The 26,673-nt window shown below is 36.1% G+C and overlaps 1 protein-coding gene across 1 annotated transcript in view; it reads left to right on the plus strand.

The window, feature by feature from the left end:
* ARHGAP15 (Rho GTPase activating protein 15) overlaps positions 1 to 26,673 on the plus strand; it is a 624,230-nt gene that overhangs the window by 118,356 nt on the left and 479,201 nt on the right. The window lies entirely within an intron of this gene.

Consider the following 26,673-nt stretch of genomic DNA (forward strand, 5'->3'; position numbering starts at 1 on the left):
CGGTAAGTAGCTGGGGTCATCTCTTGGTTGTCTATTCTGTTCCATATATCTATCTCTCTGTTTTTTTGCCAGTACCATGCTGTTTTGATCACTATCAATTTATAGTATAGTCTGAGGTCTGGTAGCATGATTCCTCCTGCTTTGTTTTTATTTCTGAGTAATGTCTTGGCTATTCAAAATTTTTTCTGATTCCATATAAAATGAAGTTTTAATTTTCAAGATCTTTAAAGTATGACAGTGGAGCTTTAATAAAGATTGCATTAAAGTTGTATATTGCTTTTGGTAGTAAGGACATTTTAACAATGTTGATTCTTCCTAGCCATGAGCATGGTTAAGTTTTTCCATTTGTTAATATCTTCAGTTATTTCTTTTTTTAGAGTTTCATAGTTCTCTTTATAGAGATCTTTCATGTCCTTTATTAGATAAATTCCCAAATATTTCATCTTCTTTGGCACTAGAAGACCATGTGAACAGAATAGAGTCCTTGACTGTTTTTTCAGCTTAATTATTGTTGGCATATATAAAGGCTACGAATTTATGAGTGTTGATTTTGTAACCTGAGATGCTGCTGTATTCCTTGATCACTTCTAAGAGTTTTGTAGTAGAATACCTGGTGTTTTCCAGATATACAATCATATCATCTGTGAAGAGTGAACGTTTGATCTCTTCTGACCCTATATGGATACCCTTGATCGCCTTTTCTTCCCCAATTGCAATGGCTAAAACTTCCATTACAATGTTAAAAAGCAGTGGAGACAATGGGCAACCTTGCCTGGTTCCTGACCCGAGTGGAAATGATTTCAATTTAATTCCATTCAGTATGATATTGTCTGTGGGTTTGCTGTAGATGGCCTCTATCAGTTTAAAAATGTCCCTTCTATACCAATTTTCTTAAGTGTTCTCATCATGAAGGGATTCTGGATATTATCAAAAGCTTTTTCTGCATCAATTAAGAGAATTATACGGTCTTTGTTTTTTAATTTGTTTATGTGCTGAATTATATTTATAGATTTATGTATATTGAACCAGCCTTTAGACCCTGGGATAAAACCCAATTGGTTATGGTGTATTACTTTTTTGATGTGTTGCTGGATTCTGTTTGTTAGGATCTTGTTGAATATTTTTGCATCAATACTCATTAGTGATATTGGTCTATAATTTTCTTTTCTTGTTGGGTCTTTTCCTGGTTTGGGGATCAAGGTGATGTTTGCTTTATAGAATGTGTTGAGTAGTATTCCTTCTTTTTCTATATTTTGGAAAAGGTTGAGTAATATAGGTACTAATTCCTCTTTAAAAGTTTTGTAGAATTCTGATGTGAAGCCATCTGGTCCCAGGCTTTGCTTTAGAGGGAGATTTTGTATAGTTGATGCTATTTCAGACTTGATATAGGCCTGTTCAACATTTCCATTTGATTCTGGCTAAGTCTTGGAAGGTGGCATGCTTCCAAGTATTGGTCTATTTCCTTCAGATTTTCATTAATTATGAGAATAAAGTTTCTTATAATATTCATTAAGGATTTTTTGAATTTCTGAGGAGTATATTGTTATTTCACCTTTACCATTTCATATTCTTGTCTCAGTGTGCCAAAATCTTTGGTGATTTTGTCTTTAAATTCATTGAATTATTTAGACAACTTTTGAAATATTCCTTGAATTTCTAATTCCAACTTTTCCTCTATCCTATTAATCTTGTTTGCAATCCAAATTCTGCACTCGATTTCTGACTACTTGGCCTTCTGTTTATGAATGGGATCTTCTTTTATGTTCGTTATATCTTTCCTTGAGGGGGTTGATCTACTGTGGTTATTCATGTTACTGAAGTTTTTCCGCTGATTTGGTCCCATGATTATTTTATACCGTTTGACTAGATGAGCAGATGAAGAGAAGTTGGGCTGGGGGCTCCAGGAGTAGTGATTAACCAGCCCTTTGCCCAAAAGCTGGTACTGGTGTCTTACCTTTTCCCCGGGAGCTTTGCCAAGGACCTGTACAGTGCTATGACCTAAGAAACTGGGGACCTGCTTGGTGTGGTGGGGCTAAGTGGCTCTGTCTTATTTTCAGCTGGTCTTTGTCCTACCCTAGTGAATCAGTTACTCTGGGTTGAAGTCTCAGCTATGGAGAAATAACAGCAATTAAGTCACACCACCCCCCCACAGGCTACAATTGGAAAAGGAAAATCAAACCTTCCTACAACCACACACCCAGGGTACCGCTTCATAGTCCTCAGGTGATTGTCCCATTTCAAGAGGTCCAAATCAATTGTCTCAGTCAGCACCTGTCTCAGGTGGAAAAGTTCATAAGGTCTCCGGTAACTAGATCGCAGGATTCTGCTGGCAACTCAAGTCTGACTCACTCTGGTGCTCCGTGAAGTCAGGAGGACCCTCCCAGCAAATAATTTAGTATGGGAAGGTTGATGCTTCCTTCCCCACCTTGCACCTCTGTCACACCCAGTCACTCATAACCCCACAGGGCTGTGACCCAATTCCCTCCAATGAGCAGATACTCCAGGAGTTTTTGCCTGCCTGAATCACAGGGAGATCTATGTCTCCTCAGCCAGGCCGCTGCTCTCTACCACTATTCAGCAGGGGAAGGTGAGGCCTGCCAACCTCAGGTGCTTAATGGAGGCTGGGGCAATTCACTCAGTTCCAGCCCCACCCCTGATTGATGTTGCTGACAGAACAGAACAACTTCACAGAATTTGTTTGTGTCCTGGCTATATTCCGTGTGGATCAGACGCTGTTTGAGTTCATACTCAGCCCTGGTCTGTGCCTCTGCCCAGTCTTGACTGCAGTTTATGTTGGCGTGGTGGGTTTAGATCTCACATTGGCTGTCAGTTCCAGCCTCTGCCTGCCCACCTTTGTCTTAGATATGATCCCCTGAGGGCCAGGTGCGTGTTAGGCTCAGTAAAGCAGTCCTCTGGGTCAGCCCTGCCCTGAGAGTCTGCGGTCTCTGCACACGCGTATTCTAGTCCCCGCACTCTGCCCAGGCCAGTACTTCCTCAGGCAAACCCTTTACTCATGGGGCCTGAATTTCTGTTTCAGATCTATTCCACCAGTGGCTGCCACCAGAGAAGATGCCTGGCCTCCTCTGGTTGCCCAGAGAGACAGGGGATGTGACTCTGGAATATCCAGGGGTGTGAGCCCTATTGTTGCTGCTGCAGCTGCTACTCTGTGCCTGGGGGCACTGCCGCTCCTATATGGTTCCCTCTCAGCTGACTGTCCTCTCCTTACTCCCGTACTGCAGAATCAGCACTGACCACCAGCAGTCCTTGCCCTGTCCACACCTTTTGAGAAAATGCCCAAGAATCTGGACTCCTTGGGGACAGTCTTCCAGACCTTAGAGTGATAGTGGAGGGGAGTGCTGGGAGTTCAGAATTGCAGGTAGAGAAATATACAGTTTTATACAGTTTCATGCCTGGCAGGAGAGTGCCGTGGCATCCTACTAGGGGAAGTAGGTCCAGTTTTTAGAGGGTCTCTCCCGTGGAATAAGATGGGAGGGTGTTTGAACTCTGCTCGCTTTTTTGTATGGAGTACTGAGAGCTGTTCTCATGGGGGAGGAGACTCTTGTCTGCTTGGCGATGGATTTTGTACTTTTTGTTTGTATCCTTGGGTTTGCAGGTCCCCTCAGCAGGTTTGATTTGCATTCTGCAACCTTCAGCTCTAATACACCAGGTTACTTGCTAAACTTCTGTCCTTTAACTCTCCTTCTGGACGGAAGCCTCTGTGGAAAGCTGGTTCCACAGAGGCAAGTCAGCCATCTTGCCTTTGACCCCCTTCTGTGGATTTTTTAAAATAATTCCACCTCCATGATCAGTAACACCATTCTTGCCCCTACATGACATTGTTCAAGAAGACTTTCAATGCCACTGACATTCAGATTTTACTATTTTCCCCAAGTTAATTTTTTGTTAAACTTTCACATAAAAAAAACTGTACAAAGGTATAAATAATACTTCTTCCTCTGACTAAAAATAATTCTGACACTTTATATCCTTTTTGAAAATTTCAGTCCAGTGTGGTGTGAAATTCTGGGCTGAAAATCTGCATTTCTGGTGAAAATACTTATTTAACTTAGTGGCACAGATAATAAGGAAAGTGGGAAGTAATTCTATTTTATGATTTTTATGACAAAAGTTGTCTGGAAGGGGAAGAAGATTAAGCATTCTCCAGTTTGCAGATGACTCTAAATTCTCCCAGGTAGTGAAATACCAAACCCCTTCCATTAGATAGCTGGGCTAATATATTATAAATTCATATCTATTCCTTTCATGTGAACTCAGGAGGAATAGTCTTGCCCTCTCAGAAATATGATACCTTTATCAAAGGGAAAATACTCAGTTGAATAAATCATGAGCTCAACCACAAGTAAACTCTTGTGGTTTTATAATCTAACCCTTCCTTTGTAATTGGGAGGATAAACATAATGGCTTATATCCTTGGGAATAAATATACTAATACTGCTCCTCTGTAAATAAGTATGAAATCACAAGGTAAATATGCACAATCACAGAATGCCAGAACCATTCTCTTATTTTCAGCTTGTCCATTTAATTTTTTCAAGTGGATTGAGCTAAAAGTATGATCAGTCTTAAAGCAATGCGCATAGTTTTATGGATACTTCAGAATCATAATATAAGTCTTGTTTGAACCAACTTAAATCGCAAATTTTGTAGTTTGAAAATGGCCAAATATTGGCCCTTGTAAACCTTTATAAAACATGACACTTCCACAATTAAATTCAGTAAATATAGCAATAAAATTATAAAATGCAACTTATTTAGATTATGTCAAACTGGAGACACAACCAGTCTGCTTTCTACAGTGTTTTAACTGTCCCTGGACTTTTCAGAAAAAATAAATAAATAAATAGGGCGGCACCTGTGGCTCAGTGAGTAGGGCACTGGCCCCATATGCCGAGGGTGGCGGGTTCAAACCCAGCCCCGGCCAAACTGCAACCAAAAAATAGCCGGGCGTTGTGGCGGGCACCTGTGGCGGGCACCTGTAGTCCCAGCTCCTCGGGAGGCTGAGACAAGAGAATCGCGTAAGGCCAAGAGTTAGAGGTTGCTATGAGCCGTGTGACGCCACGGCACTCTACCGGAGGGCGGTACAGTGAGACTCTGTCTCTACAAAAAGAAAAAAATAAATAAATAAATAAATAAAATCTCTAATAGGTAGCAAAGAGTAGAATGTCAGGGCTTTGGAGAAAATGATCCTTCTGAACAAATGGGATTTTAACAACTGGAATAAGCAAATCAAAGGTGATTTTAAGTATATAAATATTATTTAGTACCATGAATATACCAATCAAATAAAACTAGTTAGTATTATATCCTCTAACATATCATCTAAATAAGTGTGCTGTGTATCTCACAAATCAATCACTTTATTATAAAAACACAGTTTGTGGGAGGTAATTTGAATTTTTAACCAACCAACGTTTGTCTTTTTTATAATTTTGGAAAAATATTTTTCAAACACCTGTTTACCCATCTCTTTATTAGGAACTGTTGGAACAAGCTCAGTAACATTATGGAGTGCACTGTGAATTTCTTATATAAGGACATGCTACTTCTATTCAAATGAAAATGCTACATTAAGAAAATGCCTTAATAGATTTAACAACAATATAAGAAAGACATAGAAAATTTTTTGAAATTTATGAGGAGAGATTAAAGAGAACAGTGGTTACTACAGTGCTCATATTAGTAAGGATGGGGGGAGAAGAGAAAATACTAGCAAGTGTTCAGATCCTCAGAGTTCGAATTGGGTAAATCTGTTTGAATGTTGGTGCCATCATTTGCTAGCTATTTGAGGATAGGCATAGTTCACCCATACACATCAATTACATCATCTAATAAAAGGGATAATGATTACATATAACAATAATAACAGTTCAGGCATCTATGAGATCAGAGTAGATGATGTTTGTTAATTGCCTTGCATAGTGCCTAGTATCAACTGTTTCTTCTGCAGGAGGAAAATTTCATTCTCCTGAGTGGGAGCAGCCCTTGAAAAGGCTTTTTTCCTCCCACTCTCTCTATCCCTTTCTCTAATATTCCAGCAACTTGTGTCTCCTTGTGTTAGTTTGTTATTGCTACATAACAAATCACCACAAACTCAACAGCTTAAAACAACACACATTTATGACCTTACAGTTTCCGTGGGTCAAGGGTCCAGGCACAGTCCAGCTGGTTCCTCTGCTCCAGGTCTCATGAGGCTGCTATCAGGGAGTCAGTCAGGGTGTGATAGCCTCTGAGGCTTGGCATCCTCTTCCAGGCTCACTGATGTTAAGAGATTTAGGTTCCTTGTGGTTGTAGACTGTAGACTAAGGCTTTGTGTCTGGGGTAAGTCATAACATGGAGGTTTGTTTCCTTCTAGGCAGTGGGAGAGTATTGCTCCTACCACCTGTCCTCTCTCTTAGGGAAGGGCTGATCCTTTTAAGGGAGCACTTGACTGACTCAGGCCCACTCAGTGTAATCAACCTTCTGGTTAACTCTAAGTCAGTGGATTTGGGACTTTGATTACGTCTTCTCCTAAACACAGGAGTGATATCCCATCATACTCACAGATCCTGTCAATATTGAAGGGAGGGGATTATACTGGCCATTTATGCCAAAGTATGGATAAAATTTAAATGCTAAGGCTTAGGAAAGGTATCTATATGATATATGATATGATATAATCAAGATTCGGTGAAGTATCATCAACTTGTACATTCTGACCAGAATCTCTTTTACCATGTTGCAAATTGAATAAAGAAGGAAGGAAGTTGGCCTGGGGCAACTGGGTAATATTGTTAGTGTGAAAGGAGAGAGATAAAAAGAAAAGAGAAAATTTGCCTCTCATACAAAGAAAAATTTCAGGTACATACTGCAATTTTTTTTCCAGTCTATCTAGTTTACTATCTAATGACTTGGGGCAGAGAGAGTCTCAATCAGGCAGTTGCTAAAACAGTCAGCTCTACATCACATAATTGCAAATATTTTCTTTTTCCTATGATATCATTCTTACAGTATAATCAGTTCCAATTATGTGAGGCGTAACTGCATTTACTTATAGATTCTTAAATTTGTTGAAGATCCTTTATCAGTTTTAATCTTTCGTGATCATGAAACTAGACACAGTATAGTTTTATGCCTTTCTTGATGAAGACAGTATAATTTGCAACTCTGTTCCTCAAAGAGTTTCACTTAATCAACATTTAAGATGAGACAATATATAAACTTTGAACTGTGAGCAAGCTTCCTAGGAAAACAGAAGATGGTATATTGGGAGTGGGGATGGGGGGAGGACAAAGAAACAGGTACGCCAAATGCAAGCACTAGTGTTTTTGATGCTGGTGAAATTTGTATTTGCCATTGACATTCCTGGTGGCCAGGGAAAAATGCAAGAAAATAGTACATTTTAAGAAGTGAAAATTTTTTAGGGATTTTATTCTGATAATACTATCTTATACTATTTGTTCAATGTTAGAGCATTACCAAAGGAATTTTATTTTGTAGTCTCTATTAAGGACTCAATTGAAAAATAAGAGCACAATATTAAACTGCAACTCATTGAAGATTTAACTAATGAGGCCTATTCCTATAGAATCAACCTTTTTCCTTCATATATTACCTTTATTTTTTGAAATTTAACAACAAAGAGCATATTCAAAACAGTCAAACCAAGATGAAGTTTTAGCCAACACATAGGAAAATAAACATATGATGAAAATTGACATTATATGGATACCATTCATAGGTCTTGGCTCTGCTGAGTGCAGAGGTTCCTCTGTGTGCAAAGGATTTGCTTAAAATCTCAGAGTCAAAAAAAAAAATTCAGTTCAAATCCAGCTATGCCAAAGTGAGCGTAGGCTAAATACTTCACTTACTTTGCCAGTTAATCACCAACCTTAAATGAAGAAACTGAGCTAGACCAGTATCAGTGCCCACAACAAAGCCTAGAAGACAGGACATGCTCCCTAAATGTTTTAATAAATCCTATCCCGCTATGATTACAGTGGTCTCATTTAACCAGTGTTAGGTAAGCAACTTCATACTTCTCAATTAGAAAAGGAAAGGTGGTAAGAACCAAAAGCTCTAGGAATGTATATGTCAGAATATCTCAGCCTAGGCACAGTTCATATTTTGGACTGGATAATTCTTTGTAGTAGGGGCTGTCTATGCATTCCTGGATATTTAGCAGAATGACTGGCTTCTATTCACTGGATGCCAGTGGCACTGGTCCCCATGCTGTGACAACCAAAAATCTCCCCAGACATTTAGACCACCATTTGAGAAATACTTCAATATGTGAACTTTTAAGTGTGTGTTTAGATAGATGATGATGATGATAGCTAGATAACTAGATGATAGTTTTGTCTGTTGCATATTATTTCCTTTTATTTTACTTTGAATATATGAGATCAATCATTTTCAATTATTAATTTTATCTTCTTCCATAGCATCATAGATAATTAACACAATTAGCCCAGTGGTTACTTCTTATTTTGAATATAGCATATGTACAATCTAGAAAAATAGAGTGTTTTCCCAAATTACAGCTAATGTACTTCATTGCATTGCTTATGGTTCTTGATAAAATCATGCAAACACAAGCAGTCTGATGTTATTTTTTTGTTTACAGTATTACTGTGTTGTTTTGGTTAACAGAATGAAAAACAGCACTGTAATTCTACAAGTAAAAATGTTTTATTCTTAGTTTGTTTCATCAATAAGAGCTGACATTTTTTGCAAGAAAGATGTTATACTATTGAAATTAACTTTTAGTCAATTGTAAATAATTGTATTATATTGGTATGTTATCATGAAGATTAGAAATCATTTCCTACAGAATCATGTTTTTGCTTCCTCAGCACGGTTTCAATTGAAAGGAATTTGAATGAAGTGCATCTCATTACTAACATAAAGTAGATGGAGCTTGAATAATTTTTATATTTATTTTCTATGGATGGCTATTACATTTCTTATCCTATCTATCCAAATTTTATAAAATAATTTGTTTTAATCCATTCTTTGGAGAGGAGCAATGAATTTATTTTTGCAAAAGCTATGCATCTGAATATACTATAATATGCATAAAGCTCTGTTAACACAGTTATTTATATAAAAAGTGTAGCTGCCTTACCTTTTATTTAATTTATATACTTTATTTACTTTTTGACAGGTTCTTCTCTTTGCATTTTTATTTACAACCAAAAATATCTTTTTAGATAAGTCAACTACAACTTTGATGTACTGTATAATTTAAAGCCCTATAAAATGTTTTATGTATTATATGGGTTTATATGAATTTTTAGGCTAATTATATAGAATTTGAAAACTATTTCATCAATAATTCCTATACTATATGACCATACTTCTTTAGAATGATGGTAAATAAGAGTATTTTCTTTTGTCTGAGATCATGTTTAGGAAGAATTATCAAACTTATGCTCAGTCTATTTGTTTCAAATTGGGGAAATATCTGTAGCTATTTTTAAATTCAGCTAGTGTTTTCTTAAAATATTATTATGAACATCACATAATATGAATATGTTACATACTTAGAGAATTTGGTATGTTTGCTCTAACTAATATTAAAGATTATCATTTTCCATTCAAATATTGGAAACAAAAGTTTCTCTTGTGTATTTCATAAGCTGTACCAGGACTCACTCACCACGCACGTAATAAGTACCCAGTGTGTCAATTCAAAGACATCCAGTTTTAGAAATATAAACTTAACCCTCTTTCACTTCCCCCACTTTTTGTATTTAGCTTTTGTAAGCATGGTTTGTATTTGCATAACCCACCATTCATATTCTTGTGAGTTCATGATATAAATAATTTGAAAAATTTCATTCAGTTCCCCAAATTATTCTAGTCATTATGGATGATTCATGAGAGGATTAATCTCTTGGATGTGACATAAAACTAGAGAGGAAAGACACTACCTATCATATCATTTGCAGTTAAGAACATGCTGCATATCTTTAAGCTTTACTTAAAGTGCTTATAGTAATTGGGTGTGCATGCCTTAGCTCCGTTAAAACCCAAACAGCAATATGGGAGAGTGTGGTTTGTTTTTTAAATGTGCAAGGAAGGAAAATTAGTGAAATCTGTTTAAGTCACAAAACTGCCTCATTCAGGACCCAATTCAGCAGCATGGAAAAAAGTAACTCCAGTTAACTGTACTCTTAGCATATGTCTTAGCTCACAAATTTCAATTCACTTTAAATTTCTTTCTTCTCCCACGGATTTGCCTGTAAAGAAAAGAGATACAAAGATGGCAAATGGGTTCAACAGTTCATTAGCTGTAGTTTCTCAGACGTTTTCAAAATAAAAATGTGTCCAGTTGCAGGCCAAATTCCTTGGTGTGTTGGAATCTGATGCACATCAAAAATGGTTTACATTTTATTATGGGCCTGCCCTCTTTTCCTCCTCTTCACCCTGCATTACTGACAATGCCACACACGGTTACACACATGCATATAGAGGTAAGGGTATTTCGATTTTATCCATGCAAGTGATATTTAAGGGAAGAAATAAAACTAAGCTAATGAACAATAGATTCAGGAATTACATAGAGATTGTGGTTTAGTGACCTAAATTGCACCATAATCCTTTAAAGGATTACAGTATTTGGATAGAAAAAAAAAAAAAAAAGATCTCTCTTTCTATAATGGCATCTCTGTATAAGAGGATATTATTGGATATGAGCTGCATGGTAGCAGCAGACATTTTTCTCTGTGTGTTTCAGCAATTCAGAATAGTTCTCAGATCTATCTGAGAAGTGGCACTGAAGAATTAGTCTTCATTTATAATCAAACATTCTTGAATAACATTTTCTTCCAATTTTTGTTTTAAAGGTCTAACATTTGATCGTATGTTTTCTTTAGTTAACTTTCTATATTATATGGCAATCTCTGCAGTTATTTTTTTCAAAGATAAAAAAGAAAAAAAAGCATGCTCAAAAATGTAGAAGTTATTTTTGCTGTAACGTATGTCATGATTTTTAAACATTCAGGCCTTTAAACTTTTTTTATAGTGTATGTTCTTGCCAATCCCAGCACAGTTCTACAAAGTAAAATATTTGGCAGTGAATTCATATTAACAGATGGAACAAGAAATTAACACGTTTTTGCTTCGCTAATTCACAGTTCTTTTAATACGCTAATTCTGAATCACCTGTTCTGACTTTGACAGGCTACAGACACCTGTTTGGGGTAATATTCCACAGCTAATTATTACATGAGAAATTCAGTTTCCAACAAAAGGGTTTCTGTGTGAAATTGTCAGAGTTAACAAATTAGTAATATCAAATATATACAAATGTATTTCTGATGTCTTAATTTAAGTGCAGTTAGTGTACTACTTAGTGTAACTTTAGAATGGTATATGAAAACTCGAGACTGCCCTCTTAGTGTTTGAATTCTGTCTATCACACTTTACACTGTGGTTGCACTGATCAAGTCACAATGTTCTTCCCAGTAGCAGTAATTTACTGTAATACTGTATTTAAAATGGCAGGAAAAGAGTATAGAATTTTCAAGTGGCTGGAAAAATTCCTAACTGTATGTTAAAAATGACTCAGGAGAATTAAAAAAAAAATACTGACAAGATGAGAGAGAAAAAAAGAAAAACTTAGCTTGGGTAACATAATATGGAAGACAGAACAATAAATAAACAGGAAGTCCACTCAACGACAGAGTTTGAAGCATGACAAACTTGTATGAAGTTCCAAGAAGACTATTGATTTATTTGCTAAATAATAATCAAGCATATGATGCCAGGAATTTTATGGATAGAAAACCAAATGCCCCCCTTTTATATCTCAACCTCTTCATCGAGAAACTGCTTCTGTTTTCCACTAAACCCTGATTTTCTTTTTCTCTTCATTGTGTTCTTAGTTATTTCACCATGTCATTTCCCCTCTGTCACCTCCAATGACTTCTTTTAACAGTAACTCTTTTTCCCCTCAATTTCCCCACAAAGCCTATGCTACAGAGACTTGCGGAGGCAAAGAGTGTGCCTGTGGGAGGGTAGGTTGGTGGAACAAGAAGCAAAAATCAGAAACGTAAGGTTTTTAGATGTTTGTAACATAACGACAGATGCTGAGGTAGAGTCTATCTTTAGGTTTGCCAAAGGTTCCATTTTGTGTGTCTGTTTTTTGATTCTCTCTAATTGCTGTTCAGCTTTGTATGTGGCTTTGCTAACGTGTCTTCCTTAGCCACATTAGGGAAGCTCAGAACTTGTCGTTTCTTTAATTAACCTTTATATGTTAGTACTCAGACAGCAGAGTTCATCAAGCAGGCACTCTTGGAACTTCTAAGATTCATGCTGTTGTACTTTGATTTTTAAGAGTTACTGCACAAAGCATATTTTTAAACCACATTTTCATTTTGTGAGACTTAAGGTGGATGAGAAGAAAGCTTGTTTTTTACATTTTGCAATTTTGTTGTTTTTCTCCCAATTGCTACTCTAGAAAGCACATGGTCTTTCTCTCAAACCATGCTATATGACATTGCTATTTGCAGAAATTTAACTGGCAGCCCACCCCAGGAAGATAAAATCCTATTTCATCCAAGTTTGGTTCCCTCCTACACCCACACCTGAAACTATATTTCTGCCAGAGCCTACATTCTGCTAAGGAAGAAACTAATCTTTTATAATACTTCAACATACGTGAATTTTATTTTATTTTTAATTAAAAAATTGCATTTTTCATCCAAAAATGCTAGATGACATTTAAAGCTAGAAAAGAGTTTCCAAATAACTCACCTTTACAATTAACTCTTATTGAGACTAGACAGTTATTTCATTGCACGAGGGACAAGCACATGGCTGTGACGTAGCTGGGAAGTGAAAGGCCTCCATGGCCATTGCCATTGGAGCTCTTGGCAACAACGTTCAGATTCACATTATCCCACAGGATTTGCTCAGGGCTCAAAGTTTGGAAGAGAGATACTGGTACATGATTGGAATGAGACCAACTTTTATTTTCAGTAATAAGATGCTCAGAAATAAGCAAAACTTCCTGGTCTTTTAAAAAAGGGAAAAAGAGACTCTTAGGGAGCCTACGTAGCTCTTAAGTTTCCCTGGGAGCAGTTTTAGACATACATTTGCTACCCTTGAAACAATTTGTATGAATTGGATGTATATTTTAATGCAAAATATTCAAGGTTTAATATCGGAAGGATAAAGACCTTGAAAAATGTGTTTGGTATTTACATTCAATATGAAATTCTTAAGATTATTCAAGATAATGAATGACATCACAATTTCACTCATCTGTCCTCAGAACACTTTGATAAATCAATTAACTAGTTGATCTAATATCTCCAATGTGTCCTACCTTAATATACTCCTTGTATATATGCATGAAAAATTATGTTAATTTGCTATAGACTATGATATATGCATATATGTGTGTGTGTGTGTGTGTGTACGTGTGTACATTTTAAGAAGCCTATTTAATACCTCAAGGACGATTGCAGGTTATAACACATTAAAGTGTTATTATGAAACTATTACATTTCATTTAATACTACTCTATCCTGAGTAAAATGTCAATATATCAGACTTACATAAAGGGGAAAGATTTATTTCATATAACTAGCACATGTCAGTAATTAATAATCACCATTTATATATTTATATATACAGTATTTTAAAATAGCTACCTATACGTATAGCCTCATGGTACTATATTTAGAATTTTATTTATGGAATATATTTTAGAAAGAATTAGTAGAGCGAGCAGCTATCATTTAAAAAATTTAATTTTCGTAATCTATCCTAAGCCAATTGTATTAGTATGTCATCTTAGAATCATGAAATTATTTTTATACTAATAGTTTACTTAGATAGACACATGGCTCCCAAACAGCTAAACACAAGAATTACTGGGGTCTTTTTTGAAAAATACAGATACCAGAATACTTAAAGTATTGCAAACAGGTGGAACATAGCTGTTTGTATTTTATAAAAGCTTCACAGGTGCTCCTGTGCAGGATAGGGAAAAATGCTATTATGCCATGGTTTCTACTAGCCAGAAACAATAGTTACAGAATAATACTGACAACCCTTATAGAAACAATACCACCAATGCGAACACCACTCAAATCTGTCCTCTTCAACACTGTTAACCTGGAAAATTACCAGAGTAGTTGTATTATATACCCCTAATCACCTTAAGCCCCTAAAAATATGTTTAAATATTTATTTGTATGCATAAAATACTTTTTTAACTCAAATTGATCCAAATTAGGTATTATTCGAGACAAATTCTAACCATTAGATTTCCCTTCTACTTTAGTAGATCATTACCCAACTAATCAATCATGGAACCTTGGTAGATAAAAGTAGTCCTCAGACAAGCAGCATTCACAATTCCTGGAATTTGTTAGAAATGTGGAATTCCAGGCCACCCCAGAAACTGCTCAATTAGAGTCTGCATTCCAACAAGCTTCTCAGTAAATCTGAATGCATGATAAAGTTTGAGAAGATCTTCCTTAACCCTATGTATGTGCCCAACTCCAAGCTAAGTGGTAGAGTATCCAGAAGCAATACAAATTTGCAGAGATTATTTTTGTCTGGCAGAATGTAGCTAGTTGTAATTGGGGGAAAAAAGGAAAAAAGGAAAAATAATCTAATGGGTTTTGGACTTCTTTTAAGATTCCCTGATCAATTCTGTTTCCAAATATGTAATCTCATTCTATCATGTAAACTAACCCATCAATCTTCAAAATGTAGCCAGTGTATCACCATTATTTTCAGTCTAGATCAGGTGTCCTCAAACTGTGGCCTGTGGACCACATGAAGCGGTGTGAATTGTATTTGTTCCTGTTTTGTTTTTTACCTCAAAATAAGATATGTGCAGTGTGCATAGGAATTTGTTCATAGTTTTTTTTTTTTTTTTTTTAAACTATAGTCTGGCCCTCCAATGGTCTGAGGGACAGTGAATTGGCCTCCTGTTTAAAAAGTTTGAGGACGCCTTGTCTAGATTATAGTAAATAGCTTCCTAACTGGTCCCTGCTTGTATATTTGCCCTTATTATGTTATATTTTCCAGTAAATAGTTAAACTCAGTGACTTTTTAAATACTTTAGGCTTATTATTCACCTCCAAAACTGATCTCACACAATTATAGTGTACATACGTCACATGTCTGCTCAAATGGTAAATGCCTGAAATCAACTTTTCCTGACTACTGCATTCAAACTCAACTCCTTCCCTTCCGTGTTTCTCTCTCCAAGTTTACCCTACATTTTTCCTTATTGTCCTATGGTTCTCATCACTGTTTGCAAATGCATTGTACCACATTATAAAATAGTTTTCTGTCTATCTTCCTATGGAAATGTAAGATCCAGAAGGCAGGTGCTTTGCCATTCTTTTCCTCAGTGCCTTAAAGAGCAACATGTAAAAAACAGTAACAAAATACATAATTTTTGAGGGAATGTTAAGTAAAATAAGTGGTCTAACATATTCAATGTGTGTGTGGTTATATCATCATCAAAAATAGTCACAGAGCACCTAATATGTGTCACTGCAATCAACTTTGACAGATGGCACAGAAAATACCGTGCATGCTTTCTAGAGACATACAGTGCAGTTGGGAAACAAATAAATAAAAAGTAGGAGGCATAGGCCTGGCATGGTGGCTCATGCCTGTAATCTCAGCATTTCAGGAGGCAATTCCAGGTGGGTGGATCCCCTGAGCTTATGAGTTTGAGACCAGCCTCATCTAGAGCCAAGACCCACTATCTAAAAATAGATGGGTGTTGTTCTGGGAGCCTGTAGTTACAGCTACTTTGAGAGGTTGAGGCAAAAGAATCACTTGAGCCTAAGAGTTAGCGATTGCTATGAGCTATGATGCTATAGCACTCTACTAAGGGTGATAAATGAGACTTTGTCTCAAAAAAAAAAAAAAAAAAGTAGGAGGCATGCAATACACAAACACATTTTTCAGGAATCAAGGATAACTTCCACGACATAAAGTAGAAGAAAGACCATTTTGACAAGTAGATAATACAGGGTTGATATTTCCATAAGGGTAAATGACAAGCTTTAGGGTTGAAATATCTAGAGAATTGTTCATGAAACAATGAATGTATCTGGGGAACCAATAGTTAGGAAGGTAACTAGTGAGTAGTTAATGATGTCTTCACCTCCTAAAATAAGGAATTTATACTTTATTCTACAGAAAATTTATTTGAGAAAATAGTTACATGCTCACAATGGTGATTTCAGAGAATTCATGTAAACGTAAAAACAGAATGAATTAGACTGCAAAGAGGCTGTGCTGATAGACAAGTCGTTATATTTCCTTATTAGCCACGACAAGTAGCCTGAGTTAAGAGTGGCATTAGGAATACAAAGTATTAAGTGAGTTAATACTATCTTAAGTGTTAGCAAACAACAACAACTGTATGAGTAATTGGATCAACATCTTCTTTGCCATTATTATGACATATAAAATGATCCATAAAAATTTCCCACAATCAGAACTATGAAGGTAGTAATATAAACTATGTAGAAAACGATTCTTTCAGAGATATGGATATAATATTTTTTTTTAGTTTTTATGCTAAAATCATTGGGGTATATTTTAGCATAGAACTCTCAAGAATTAGATGTCTAAAAACAGAATTTTTTTCCTTACCTCCTCAGAAAAAGCCATAACTTCACGGCCAGAGAAAGGGCATCCCCCTTCTTCAGTCAGCACAAGAAACAAGAGTCTTTACTCAAAAGTGCTTCTTCTTACTAGATGGTAAACTCTTCATAGGCACACACCTTTTAACCTTCATATTTTCCTATTTCTAAGTAAAAGTTTTCTTAACAAAAAATGAAAATATTACAATCAACCTGGCAAGATCATGACAAGAGTTAAATGCCGTGCTCTAAGTCCCTGTTTCGGTGCCCGAGTGGCAAGTCAAAACACCTTTGTTGCCCTCTTTCCCCCAGCACCTAGTTTAGTATCTTTTTATTTATTAATGTTAATGCTGAAAAACTGCTTGTGAGATAAATGTATTTTGTTGAGATTTCACTAACTAAATATTAAATTTTTAAACCATTGACCAATAGCTTTCAAGTGATCAGGTTCAGAATATTTCCATATAAATATCCTTTTGTGTTGAACCTCAAATATAAAATTGAATTTTTTCTTCATCACTTCTATTCCACAAATTTCTCTTCCTACATATTTATATTATTATCTTCTTTTCCCCATAATATTCTTCCTAGTGATCCTTTTCTTGTCTCTTAGCCCACAAGTTGGTTATTACTTACTATGATAATGTTTTTTGTTTTGGGGGGGTTTTTGAGACAGAGTCTCACTATGTCACTCTTGCTAGAGTGCTGTGGCATCACAGCTGACAGCAATCTCCATCTCTTGGGCTTAAGTGATTCTCTTGCCTCAGCCTCCCAAGTAGCTGGGACTACAGGGGCCTGCCACAACCCCTGGCTATTTTGTTGTTGTTGTTGTTGTTGTTGTTGTTGTTGCAGGTGTCATTGCTGTTTAGCAGGCCTAGGCGGGGTTTGAACCTGTATGCCTCAGTGTACGTGGCCGGCACCCTAACTGCTGAGCTACAGGCATGGAGCCGATAATATGTATTTTTTGATGCTCTTAGATTGATCATTACATTTCCTTTTTTGTCTCTCTTACTCCATTCCTATGTATTTCAAAGTTTTTCTTTATTTGGGTCACACTTTCGTTTTAATGCTGCTCATCTATATTTTAAATAACATAACATGTTCCTATATCCTGTGCTCCCCACACCAGGTACTCTCTTCAGCTTGTACTTCTTTCCTACTTCTTTTATGAAATTCTTTTTCAATCTGTGCTTTAAAAACATTTCCATCTCTGCACATTTTGTCTTTTTTCAAGTTATTGTATTACTAAATAGGTAAGAAAACTCATTTTTTATAGGGTCTTTGTATGTGTTCTGTGCACTTCTGGTTTTGTGTAAACAAAAATAATAAATAACAGGTGGACAGCTAAATATATAACTCCCTGGGAATCAACCATTGCAAAGAGGAAGAAAAGGCTATGTCAGAAACACTCTACATACATTACATTAAGTTTAGTAGAAATGAAAATTGCCTATTCTGTTACTTTTAATAGACTAAACCCTATTTATTAATCAATAAAAAATAAACTTATCTACCAAAAATTTCAAAAAGTTGATATAATAAATGTTGTTGTAAATGTGTGTGTGTTGTTTTTGACAGCACCAAATATGAAATCTCTCCTCTGTTATCCCTACCTCCTTCTTGGTAGGTAGAGAGATAGGTGGACCTTAAGAAAGATAATTAAAAGTTTGTGAGTGATAACCAAAACATTAGAAGTTTCTAATAGAAGATATACTACCCGTGCCAATCCTTCTTCCTATATCCTGCCTCCTACCAGACAAAGGAGGAGCCAGGACAGTGGTGGGCTGCAGTTGGCTGCAAAGCTGATTGTGCACATCTCTTCCCACTCCACATTCCGAGACATCACACTGTCAGCTTGAAACTGGCTGCGGTGGGAATATTCACAGTACAGAAATCAGTGAATGCTACAAATCAGGTCTTTTTTCCCAGAGAGTCTGTGGTAAACATTTACTAACACAGCGCTAGGCTAGGCAAAGATATGCTGGAAGTCACTTGACTACAAACTGAGAGAAAGCAATAGGCAGAATCTAACTGGGCTGAGCTGAAGGGGGAATTCAAGAATGAATCAAGTAGAGATTAGGAGAAAAGATCAGAGCAAAGAGGTCAAGATGAGACCAGGCAGAGAAGCCTGAGAAAATGCTCCAAGAGCCAAGAAAGGAGAGCTGCATATTCTTTGTACTGGACAGTTGCCATGTCCTTGAGGGATGGGGGAGGGGCTTAGTGAAGTTGGGTCTTAGCCTTACGGTTCAGATTGTAACAAAAAGGGATTTTTAGAGACATAGTGCTTCAGAGCATGCAAAGGAACAACAGAATTACCTGGTGAGACTAGATTGCTTACTTGACTTGTACCTAGGTGAACTGACCCCTGGAGACACAGGCTTCTGCCCACAACTCAAAGGCCTTCACTCTTTGTGGGAAGAAATCACATCCGCGGACGGACAACCCTGCATAGACGGTCCTCTCTGGGCCGCTGCCATTTTTCTGCTATAGTGTTTTTTTCTGGAGTCAAGGTGAAATCCCAGAAGGAAGATTTAGTGAACTTAAAGGGAGAAGGCGTCAAGAACCAGAACAAAGGCACTCAGAATTGTATACAAAAATGGATAAACACATGCTCTGTTACATGCTTCACACCAATGTAAATTCGTGGAGGTATAGGACTCCTTTGTTGCAAGTGACAAAAACTCAACTCAGAACACAGGGAAACAAACAAGGGAACAAACTTAAAGTCTCCTTATCTCTTGCCCACTGGGCTTTATTTCTTTTCTATTTTCTATTTTTTTTTTTTTTTTTGAGACAGAGTCTCAAGCTGGCAACCCTGGGTAGACTGCTGTGGGATCACAGCTCACAGCAGCCTCCAACTCCTGAGCGATTCTCCTGTCTCAGCCTCCCAAGTAGCTGGGACTACAGGCGCCCACCACAACGCCTGGCTACTTCTTCTTTTTTTTTTTTTTTTTGTTGCAGCCATCATTGTTGTTTGGTGGGCCGGGCTGGATTTGAACCCGCCAGCTCAGGTGTATTGTGGCTGGCACCTTAGCCGCTTGAGCCACAGGTGCCAAGCCTGGGCTTTATTTCTAAAAGAGGTTTCTCTCAGAGTTTCACCAGATTGCATACCTCAGCACTGCAATTCCTGAGGGAGAGATTTTACACTTCCGGTAACTTCTGGCAAAACGTCCAGCAAAAAGTCCTGAGGGAGCTTCTCATTGGCTTTGCTGGGGTCACGTGCCCTTCCCTGTGCCAATAAATGTGAACCACGAACTAAAATTTCCTCCTGGCCTAGAGTAGCGTTCCCACAGAGCAGCCCGTGGACCTGCTATGCTGAGAGAAGGGAGGGTGTTTTCTTAAAGGAAAAGGTGCAGGCTGGACAGAGAGGCATCCATTACAAATCTCTTCTCGGAGTAACAGGGGACTTACTGATATCCTCTAATAGTAGGTAAAAGCTTTAATTATAATCATTCTGCCTAGAGCATTCCTTCCTTTCTTGGTAATTTTCATTTTCCCAAAACTATGCCTTCTGAAATTTCTCTCACCTGATCGTGTCCAGTACCCTTTTCTTCTACCATTTGTTTGTTTTTAGAGGCTAGAGTACTATGGCATCATAGCTCACAGCAACCTAGCCTCAGCCTTCTCCCAAGCAGCTAGGACTACAGGCGCCTGGCTAGTTTTTCTGATTTTAGTAGAGACAGGGTCTCTGTCTTGCTCAGGCTGGTCTGCAACTCCTGAGCTCAAGTAATCCACCCTCTTCGGCCTCCCAGGGTGCTAGATTATAGGCTTGAGCCACCATACTCAGCCTTTTGCTTCTACTGTTTTTTTTTTTTTTTTTTTGCTTCTACTGTTTTTGATCCAGTTCTAATCAGGCTGCTTAACCCTCTGCCATGTCCACTGACCTTTAGACCCAGAGCCATACCAGGATTGGTCTATCTGAGTGTCAGGGCTCCTACCAATTTGTTTCTGTCAGACTGACTGAAGGCACTTGGGAGAGGCCATGTTCCTTTGCCAAGAAGGCTGCTTTATTAGCAGAGAGAAACTAATAAATTTACTATCTAAGATATTTAGATTCATAACTTCAATAATTTAATCAGAGACTAGGTTGCCTACCCTGTAACTCTATTTCTCACCCTAAGTAGCTTGTAAAATGAATGGCACAGAAATAATAGAACGGTTATTTAATACAAAATGCCGTGTTGGACTTCTTGTTAAATGTAGAAAGGCAATAACATAACACAAAGTAATATTATTTCCAGTAATAATAATAAGTAATCACAAAAGTGAACATTTCATTTAGTTAGAATTTTGAGGTTCAAATAAGGTTTGTGATTTTCCATTTTAAACTGTAAAAATGCCTGATTAGGAAAACAAACTACAACCACAACAACAAAGAAAAAAAAAAAAAAACAAAGGTCAGCCTGGGCAGAATGACTTCAGGATCTAACCTAATTCTTATTGTCACTGAAGTATTTGTTTATTTCTATCTGAGTTGCATGATGCTCGGATGTGGTACTAGAATAGAAGATGAGAAATTCCTGAGTAAAATGTTTGTTCTGACAACTGGGAAAATGGCTAAGGTTAGGGTTTGATGTATAAATAAGCTACACTGTAGCTACTAGTTGAAATGATGTGGATTTAATGCCTTGATCTTTTAATGTTTATATCTCTAGTTACTGTCCAACTGGTTATCTATCTTAGACTAATGGAAATTAGTTGACTTTGGAAATGATCTTTGCTGCTGAACAACAGATTGTACCCACCTGACCATTCCTTCCAGTTTGCCTAGGACTTTCCTGGTTAATGTGTTTTTCCAATGTATTTTTTAATTTATACTTCTTTGCATTCTATAAATTGTTTTAGTTTAGAAAATGTAGATAAACTAAGTTTATGTTTCATCCTCCCATTTTTAAATAGGAGATTGTTAATAAAGACAGCGGAAATGAATAATTAATAGGGTCATAAAAATAGCTACCTTTGGGAATTTTTAGGATTTGCTGAAGCTGGATATGTGCATTGCACTAAGATTGCTTAAGATGAGGCTATGAGTGTGGAAATTGACTTGTACTTGACAATAGCCCTTGGACAGCATGCAAAACTACAAATATCTCAGAAAGGAGTAAAATGCTGTGGAGTGTGAGAAAATTTATTTCATGATGGGAAATCAGCCTTACTTCAGAAGTGATTCATGGCTTTGTTCTGTTTCAATTTACCTTCTAATTAAAAAAATATTTCTAGATAGGTCAGAGATGGACACATATCAGTGAATTTTAAATATTAGGATCCTTAAATTACTTTATAATTACCTTTGGGAAAACTATATGAAGAGGTATAATCATGAAGCAGGGGTCAAGGCCATGTGCTGTGTAATATCATGGATTTGGGGTTCAAATCTCAGCTCTACTACTTATTAGTTTTTGGTATATGATTCTTTGATTTAAATTGCATTGTAAATGCACCATACGCACATAAAAATGTGCTAACATGTAAAACATCAGGGAGAACAAAGATTAGCATGTGATTATTTCTTTTCTTAGTTATAGCGTCCACTAAGGTTAATATTTGTCTTGTATTTTGTATTTCTTCTTCTTCATGGAATTATAACACATTCTGTATGAACTGCAAAAATAGTCCATGGTTTTCTTTCAATGTTTACATACTTAATTCCTGAAGTGAATTACCTGCTAAAATGATTTATGTTTGTCTTTGATGGACTGCCACCAGCATAAAGAGTCTGACATATTCTCCATGGAAGAAATACTTACTACTTTATAACCTAATACTTATTTGTGTTGCATTTTAGTGAGGAAATGCAGGGAGAATAAAATTAATTTTTTAGTTCAGATGTAAGCAGTAGCTGGTACTTTCTTTTCTGTACTTGAATGTCCAAGTTTAACAGAGAAAAACCTATATGCACTGGTTTTGAGTCATAATGTTACATTCAGTTTGTATGCTTGTCCACTGGGTAAATGTGAATTTTTAAGCAATTTAGCATTTCATCAAAGTAACAGGGCACTTGATTTTCATTCATCCATATGAAAACAATTAGGGAAAAAATGCCACTTATCTTAAATAGTATTTGTCAGATTTTCTTCATCAAACTTGGTAAATATAGATCTCTTGACATTTTGATGAATTTTCATCACTCTGTGGTAAACCTAAGTGACTAGGCTGTGGCCCGTGAACAGCTTTTGTTTCTATGTGACATTAAAATGCATTTTTAAAAAAAAAACATGATTATAATGAATATTCAAATTTAAATTCATTCTCCAGAATGTGCACAATAGGTCAGAAGTCCTGGCTAAAGAAGAACACTTACTAGTCAATCTCAAGGTTTTATTATTTCTTATGAATCATGTTTTTTTCACATGCTTTAGAGATATAACTATCAAAGAGAAGAGCCAGCTAAATATAGAACAGTTTTAGTTTACCTAGACCACTTTGAAAATTCGTTTCATTTGTAGTTAATTTAAAAGTTACTGTATCTCCTTAGTTGTATATTGTCTTGATTCAAAATTTCTTGGACCCTATGTTCAAGACAGCTTGAAACAGACATAATAAATGAAGAATAATCAGTTTCTACAGTTCAGAGCACTTCTTCAAATACTCTTCAATTTCTGCTTCCAGCAGAATTTTATTTACTCAAATATAAATCCTTTTTTTTTTAATACTCTAGAGCCTTATCCTCAACAAAACACCCCATTTTGGTACAATTGTTTTTATATCCTGTCACAGGATGATGATGATAAATGGAAAATGATTAAGTATATTGTTTGTCAGATTTCTTCTTTCACAATTCAATAAATATTCCCAGAGTCTTTCCTTGTCACCTTCCTTACAATGATTATCAAATGGAAGATGTTTGCAAGCCAAGGAGGAAATCTCATTTTTATTTTAGTGGTTCTTCTTTTCTAAAGATATAAAATATGAACTAAAACCTTTGGGTGCTAAATAACCAAGTTAATCACTGGGAAATATTATGTTCTTTTCTTGAGGACCTTGACCTGTTGTGTACTTATATAAGAAAAAAAATCACTTTGAACTTCTATTCCCATGGGAGGTATATCTGTAGTGAACATTGCTTTTATGGTGGATATACTTTTTGATTCGAATACTTGATTTTCATCTAGAATGTACTTATTCAAAGAATATTTATTTTATCTACTATATATTAAATGCCAGAAACAATCACTAATAAGAATGGTGACAAATAGAAAACAAAAGCAAATCCCTTCCCTAATTATCATCCACACTGGTTTTCATGTTCTCTGAAATTTCTACTTTTTATTTTCACTTTTAAGGTGTTAAATTATAAAGATTCTCAGTTAAAGGCTAATTTTATTATTTACTGTTTTTGCTTATTTCTAAATGTCTTTGTTTCAGAATAGTCTTTAAATTGCTTACACTTTTATTATATCAAAAACAGTAAGCCAATAAATTACAAATATTTAACAAAAGAAAAACATCACTGGAGAACTTATGCTATGAATGACCTACATTTTTATGGCGCTTTATCATTTTCAAAGTCCTTTTCTCATTTAATATTTTTGTTACTATATTCTTTCCAATGATCCTATGTGGAAGCAATTTAGAAATTTGATTTCCTGTTTTCTGATCAACATTTATGAAGTAGGTGTTTTTACTCTTTTAATAAGTGATAAAATGGTAGTTCAAGTAATAGCTACGTACTGATAGAACTGGAATTCACACTTATATCTGCCTGGCTCTATGCTATAGTAGTGAGAAAGAATGATAAATAGATTTATAAGCTAGAGTTCTAGACCAGGTTCATTTAGCCAACCTTTCGTATCTTTTAGGAGCCAGCCTTAATCTTCTCTTTTATAGGGCCTTTTCTAATAATTATGCTTATTTTAAATGAGAAATTTTCTGAGTTCTGTACATGCAACTCATTTTGACATTTAATCAAACATTATTTTTGACTGTTATTTCTGAGTGTATGCTTTCCTCACTATGAGAGACAATTTCCTATTGACTTTGAAACAGAAAAGAGCAATGTTGTATACTGAGTATGGAGAGGAGAGGCTTCTGGGAGCTGAGAGCCTTGGCCCTATATCTACTGGACATGAACTCTGCCAACAAGTGTGTAAGCTTGAAAGAGGACCCCAGAGCCTCAGAAGAGACATAACCCCATCTGGCACTTTGTTTGCAACCTATGAGATCCCAAATAGAGGACCCAGTTCATCTGTGCCCAAACTCTTGACCAATGGAATTGCAAAATAAGAAGTATGTGTGTTTTGAACTTTTAACTTGGTGGTGACTTGTTACCCAGCTATAGAAGACTAGGAATATCTAATACACTATGAAACTTGTCAATTTATATGGAAATTAGGTACATATATATACATATAATGTATTCATATTATTTGCACTCACCCCTGTAACTGAGCAGCAGTGGCAACTCTTAGAGTTTAAATTGTAAAACTTTCACTGAAGTTAACGTTACGAAAGTTCTGAGGTAACATATGTTTAAGGAAATGGCTTGGTGATTAAAAATAATTTCAGAGGGAAGAAAGTTGACATTAAAATCAAAAGTTTAATGTTTATTTGTTGAAAGAAAAAGAAGTTTAAGTAAAAACTGGCCTACAGGATCTAAAAAGCACAAATACTGTAGTGTAATGTTGCTGTTTTAATGTCTATACCTAAGAGATTTTTATAGATATAATTTTCACTTATGTTGCCGTCTTTCCCTAAGATTCTAAAACATAAAGCAGCAGAACAGAAACCAAATTCTCAAGTGGCACAGTATAAGATAAACACCTGAAATATCCTCAGGAATTTATGTGTTAAGTTTGTAAGATTTCCTAAGTAGCCATGTATGATTCCTAAGTCCTTACTACTTTATAGTTGAATAAAGCCTACCTATTAAAGGCTCTTGGGGACTTTGTGTAAGGGAAGAAAAACCTATGAATCCTGCCTCTGAAGTAGCACACACACAGTATTGCTATACTTTTTTATGCAGTTTCAACATATTATTGAAATAGAATTATGAAGAAAAAAAGAAATAGAATTATGATTTCTTTCTAATTCAGCTTGTCTTTAAGGTTTCATTTATTCACCCAGTGATATATTGGAAAACTCCTCTAGGCAATAAATCCACACAGGATGAGTTGTAATTTTCCATTTCTAAAGTAATATGTTTGCTAACTGTCAGTGTCCCCAGATCAATTTGGACATCCATAGGGAAAGTATTTATTTGCACATTAAACATAAGTACCTACGTCGTGTGCACACTCCTTTTAGTTTTCCTTACAGATGTTCAAGTGACTATTGTTAAACCAATGGCACTTTCTCCCTTGAGAATAGCATTTTTGGTTTGAGTTGTAAGTCGATGCCTTCATTCTTCCTTTCATTAGATATGGAACCTTGAATTTACTGTGTATCATTTATTCTAGCTTCACAAGGAGAGAAATCATACCTGCACCAAGAGGTTGTTAGGAGGATCAGATGTGATTGCAGGAGTTTGCCAACTTTGAATACAAAAACCAAAGTTGTCTTTTACATTATTGTAATACCAAACAACAAAACATGAATTTTCCCCCCGGGAACTACATTTTAGCAATATATTTTTCATTATGTTCCATTCTTTGGCCATTAGACGCTGATTGCCTTTAAGATCCCTTCCTCTCTCCGCCTACTCCTCTGCCCACCACAACGTTTTTGTACAAAATCATGCCTTCTATAAGCCAGTTGTGTACCAAGGACCTATTCTCTTTGTGCTGCTCCATAAGTATAAATATCTGCTTGTTTCTGTCTCTTGTATTAGTCTATCAACTCCTCAGAGCAGGAGCAATGTCAGGTGAATAATTTGTGTTACCCAAATCCATCAGAACACATAATGCATAGACATCCCTTAATAAAATAGCTTTCATTTCATCCTTTTTTTTATATATTAAATCATAGCTGTGTACATTAATGCAATCATGGGGTACAATGTGCTGGTTTTATATACAATTTGAAATATTTTAATCAAACTGATTAACATAGCCTTCATGGCATTTTCTTAGTTATTGTGTTAAGACATTTATATTCTACAGTTAGT

Source organism: Nycticebus coucang, chromosome 7 (genome assembly GCF_027406575.1).
Source record: "Nycticebus coucang isolate mNycCou1 chromosome 7, mNycCou1.pri, whole genome shotgun sequence".
Lineage (NCBI taxonomy): Eukaryota > Metazoa > Chordata > Mammalia > Primates > Lorisidae > Nycticebus > Nycticebus coucang.